Source organism: Coenobita brevimanus, chromosome 37 (genome assembly GCF_032717465.1).
Source record: "Coenobita brevimanus isolate Jiangsu-jjx chromosome 37, ASM3271746v2, whole genome shotgun sequence".
Classification (NCBI taxonomy): Eukaryota; Metazoa; Arthropoda; class Malacostraca; order Decapoda; family Coenobitidae; genus Coenobita; species Coenobita brevimanus.
This window is the reverse complement of record NC_136990.1, coordinates 8,076,460-8,082,459: the sequence shown is the minus strand read 5'-3', so window position 1 is coordinate 8,082,459 and position 6,000 is coordinate 8,076,460.

Here is a 6,000-nt window from a genome sequence, read left to right as displayed (position 1 = left end):
GCTCATTTGGAGGAGTTACATTAAACAAGCTTTCATTAATCATGTCAACAATTTGATCTTTAGAATGATGAGAGCGAACAGCAATTCCCAATTGTTGAGCAACAAGCTTAAGTTCATTCTTTGTTCTGTTTTCTACATCACACACTGTTTGCACATTTGACCAAAAATCTATGGCTTCATCAAGTGTAGTAATAGTAGACATCATGAATAAGTAACAGTCACAAAATATCAAGCAATACCCTTATGATAATATCCTGAATATCCTGGCGACGTCGCCAAATTTATGTTACAGAACAGAGAAAACTGTCCCGCAAAGTTCCAGGTTAAAAAAAAAAAGAGTTAGGTAAAATTACAAGTTAAAGTTTAATGCTCAAACTAACAACAAAACATTCAGGACTCATAAGGATAATGTAATGGCAAAAAATAGGTTAAATATATGGTTAACTGCAATAGCCTCTATTAACGCGAAATTAGCAAGATTAAATTAATCTAAGTCAGCCCTGATCAAATGAGAAAGCAGGATAATACTCAGTGAATGCAAGATATATTATTACAGATACAAAATATTATTAATGATGACTGACAATAAGAACCCTCACACAAATTACAAAAACCTTACTAGGCCTAAGAATTAACTTTATGCTACACAGTACAAGAAAAGATGCAATATCACTTATACTCAAATTACACAGCTGCTAGATGGCTGGAGACTTCCTGAGCACTCACAATAATAACAACTGTACAGGGGAGGACAGAGATGTGAACAAAATGAGGAGTAGATCTAAGTGGCCATAATGTAGAGACTGAGCTCATTATATAGGGGCCGGCAGAGCTTGATACAACTTGTAAGAAGGACGCGCAAATGAAGCCATGGGGACAAAGAGTTGACAATCCCGCTCTGAACAACAGCAAGAACGACTTACTCTACTATAAGGGTTGAAGGGGGGAGTGAGGTAGAACACGCTCGTGATCAAACATGCAGCAACTGTACGTTAAAATTACACAAAGGATGATGAAATCATAGGCTATGTAACACCTCCCCACAAAGAAAAAGAAATTTACAAAGGAAATTTCTTATTACTCTAAAACAATCTGTCTAAAGTCTAGATAAGCAATCTGCAATAACATTTTCTTTCCCCTTGACATGTTGTATGTCTAATGAATACTCCTGAAGAAGTAAACTCCATCTTGTCAATCTCTGATTTTTATCTTTAAACTTACTAAGGAATTTCAGTGGGTTATGATCGGTATAAATGACTATGGGGTCAAAACCAGAACACAAATAAAATGAAAAATGCTGTAAACCCAAAATCAAGGTCAAAAGCTCTTTCTCAATAGTTGAGTAGTTCTTTTGAGGTGGAGTGAACTTCTTACTGTAATAAGATACAGGGTGTTCAATACCCTGATCATCCTCTTGCAGCAAAACAGCCCCAGCTCCTGTATCACTTGCATCAACAGCCATCTTCAAAGGCTTAGCAAAATTTGGAGTAGCGAGCACTGACTGACTTAATAGGATAGCTTTAAGTTTGGTGAAAGAGGATTCACAGTTATCGGTCCAGACAAATTTAACTCCCTTTTTCAGTAGGTCTGTAAGTGGTGATACAAGAATTGAAAAGTTAAGAACAAATCTCCTGTAATAACCTACCATTCCCAAAAATCTTTGCAGCTCTTTCCTACTTTTAGGTCTGGGAAGATCACTTATAACCTGAACCTTAGCTCCTGGTGATGCAAAATGTCCATCACCAATTACATACCCAAGGTACTGAACTTTAGCTTGACCAAACTCACACTTTGATAAATTAGCTACAAGATTAGCCTGAACTAAACACTCAAGAAATTTACTGACATGGCATAGGTGATCTTTCCAGTTGTCACTGAAGATTAATATATCATCAATATAAACAACACACCCTGCCAAACCCTCTGTTACAACATTCATGAGCTTCTGAAATGTGGCTGGTGCATTCTTCATACCATATGGCATTACAGAACATGCAAAAGTCTTTCCTAGTGTTACAAAACATGAGATCTCCCTAGCACGTTCAGTCATAGGTACTTGCCAGTATCCCTTTAACAAATCAAACTTACTTATGTAACTAGCCTTTCTGATCTTCTCTATGCAATCTTCCACACGAGGGAGAGGGTAAGTGTCTGTTTTGGTTATCTGATTAACACATCTGTAGTCGATGCAAAGCCGCTGTGACCCCCCTGGCTTAGGGACCAGAGTGACAGGAGAACCCCACTCGCTCTGACAGGGCTCAATCATCTTGTGGTCCAAGCTCATTCTGGATGAGAGGAACTTTCACTGGGTTCACACGGTAAGGAGGCAGTTTAATTGGCTTTGCGTCTCCAACATCGACATCATGCATCAACACAGTGGTTCTTCCTGGAGTGACACGGAACACTTGCGGGTACTCCTGCAGTAATGCCGAAAACTCCTGCCTTTCCTCGGGAGCTAGATGAGAAAGCTTAGTCTGGAGATCATTCATGGTATCAGGATTCTTCCCCAAACGATCACTCAGGCTCATACTGCATGGGAGAGCTTCACTTGCAGACTCGGGTGGAACAGCTACAGTGCAGACTGGATTATTTTCGTCCCGCCTGTGATATAACTTTAGCATGTTGATGTGACATAGTTGCTTGTTCTTTCTACGATCTGGTGTGGCGATGACATAGTTGACATCACTGAGTTTCTTCTCCACGAAATAAGGACCACTAAACTTGGCTTGAAGAGGTTGCCCATGAACCGGTAGCAGAATCAAAACCTGATCTCCTGGCTGAAAGTGGCGTAACCTGGACTTCTTATCATATCAAGTCTTCATCTTCTCCTGAGCAGCTCCTAAATTCTCTCTCGCCAGCTGTAAAGCAGTGGACAGCCGTTCTTTGAACTTCATCACATACTCCAGCAGGTTGACGTCATCTTCCTCCGACAGCCAGCATTCCTTGAGTAACTTAAGGGGTCCTCTTACTTCATGGCCAAACAGTAGTTCATAAGGTGACAAGCCCAGTGATTCATTTGGAGATTCTCTTGCAGCAAACACAACGAATGGAAGACCTTTATCGCAGTCTTTCTGATGTTCCAAACAGTATTTCTTGAGCATCGATTTGAGTGTTTGATGATATCTCTCCAACGCTCCTTGGGTCTGGGGATGGTAAGCTGAAGACGTGATCTGGGTGATGACCAACTCTTTCAGAGACTGCTTGAAAACGTTTGACATGAAATTACTTTCTCGGTCTGACTGTACCTCCTTGGGCAGACCAAACTTTGTGAAGAACCCTAGCATTTCCTTAACCACGTTCTTTGCTGAGATATTTCTAAGTGGAATGGCTTCAGGATAACGATTAGCTATATCAATCAGGGTCAACACATAAGAAAATTCTGAAGAAGTCTTAGGAAGAGGGCCCACAATATCCAACAACACACGGGTGAAAGGCGCCTCGAAAGGAGGAATGGGAACTAGAGGTGCAACCTTTTCGGTCTGATTACACTTCCCCACAACTTGACAGGTGTGACAAGACTTACAATACCAGGATACATCCCTGAAGAGACCTGGCCAGTAGAAGTGTTTCAAAATGAGTGCCACAGTCTTCCTAACTCCAAGGTGTCCCACCAAACTGGAATCATGAGCCACTCTAATGATATCCTGCCTACAAACACGAGGGATGACAACTTGATGTACAACCTCCCATTCACAGTCGGCTGATGCTGTTGGGGGTCTCCACTTCCTCATAAGTACTCCTGACTTTACATAATAACAAGTAGAAGCACCGGCTGACTCTTCTTTACTGTAAGCAGAGTTAGCTAGACCTTTCAACTCAGGGTCAGCAACCTGCAACTCAACCAACTCTTGACGAGACAAATTATCAACACTACGGGGTACTGCCTCATCTGGTGAGTGGTCCAAATTAGCAAGAAAAGTGTCAGCTAGGATAACATCATCATCATCATTATCCTCTAAATCACCAGTAACTTTAGACTTAGCCCTAGTGACAGCACATGCAGGGAACACATCAGGGACATCGCAATCCTGGGCCGCAGCCACTGGCTCACTAGACAACTGAGGAGCTGGACACACCTGACTTCCACCAATATCATTTCCAAGTAAGAAAGTTACACCTGACATTGGGAGTGTCTCAACCAACCCAACCATAACGGAACCATTAACAAAACCAGACTCTAAATTCACTCTGCACAGAGGGACAGAGAAGTAATTATTCCCTACACCTTGTAAGATTACAGTTTCATCAGAGGAATTAACATTAGAGCCTAGAACACTGGTCAGCATAAGGGATTGGCAAGCACCTGTATCACGATATATTTGAACTGATTTCCTGTCATTACTGTCCAGAGGACTGACAAAACCATCAGACAGGAAATTAGCACATGAACTCTTGAGAGTGTCACCCACGTTACTGCTCAAAAGAGGAGCTCCATCATGAGAATTTAAGTTACCCCTCAAAGCAGGTTCAGTTAGCTCAGTTAAAGAATTCTGGGAACTCTCAAGAGTGGACACTAGACCAATTGACTGAATATTTAAAGACTCCTTTTTGTTCACATCACGCTGTCTCCTGAAACATTTCTCCGTAGTATGACCAAGCTTACTACAATAAGTACATTTACTTTTCTGAAATCTAGAGGTGGAGCTGGTATTTACTTCCTGAGAAACATCATCTTTATTCTCTTTCCTGTTACCTGTACTCTGAGTAGAGGCAACGTACTTACTCTCAGCTTTCCTTTTTTCTTTGTAATATCTCTTGTGAGTGAGAACATATTCATCAGCTAAAACTGCAGCATCAGACAAATTATCTATTCTTTTCTCATCAAGATATAGGCTTACATCTTTACTAATACACCTTTTGAAGTCCTCCAGCAAAATCATCTGCTTAAATTTGTCAAAATCAGAATTCACATTCTTAGAATTTAACCACTGCTCTAACAGATCTTCTTTGATTTTTGCATACTCAACATGGGATTGCTTATCTTGCTTGTAAGTTGTCCTAAATTTTACTCTATAAGCTTCAGGAACAAGCTCATAGGCCTTAAGAATCAAGCTCTTAACTACATCATAATTATCAGATTGATCCTGAGGCAAAGATGCATAAGTTACTTGAGCTTTACCGGTGAGAACAGTTTGAAGGAGTACTGGCCAATACTTTTTGGGCCAATTAAAACCTGTAGCTACCCTCTCAAACAACTGAAAATACTTTGTTAAATCAGATTCATTAAAAGGAGGGACAAGTTTAACATTTTTAGCCACATCAAAATCATCAGAGCTAGATGATCCAGTTCCACCTTGTTTCATGCGATACTCATGGTCTGCCTGAATCCTAGCAATTTCAACTTGTGCCTCATCCTCCTTAGAACGGGCTTGAAATTCAGCCTCCTTAGCACGAGACTCCACCTCCTTAGCCTGAGCCTCCTGCAGGGCTAGCTGTAACTTAGCTAATTCAATCTGCGTTTGCTCATTTGGAGGAGTTACATTAAACAAGCTTTCATTAATCATGTCAACAATTTGATCTTTAGAATGATGAGAGCGAACAGCAATTCCCAATTGTTGAGCAACAAGCTTAAGTTCATTCTTTGTTCTGTTTTCTACATCACACACTGTTTGCACATTTGACCAAAAATCTTTGGCTTCATCAAGTGTAGTAATAGTAGACATCATGAATAAGTAACAGTCACAAAATATCAAGCAATATCCTTATGATAATATCCTGAATATCCTGGCGACGTCGCCAAATTTATGTTACGGAACAGAGAAAACTGTCCCGCAAAGTTCCAGGTTAAAAAAAAAGAGTTAGGTAAAATTACAAGTTAAAGTTTAATGCTCAAACTAACAACAAAACATTCAGGACTCATAAGGATAATGTAATGGCAAAAATCAGGTTAAATATATGGTTAACTGCAATAGCCTCTATTAACACGAAATTAGCAAGATTAAATTAATCTAAGTCAGCCCTGATCAAATGAAAAAGCAGGATAATACTCAGTGAATGCAA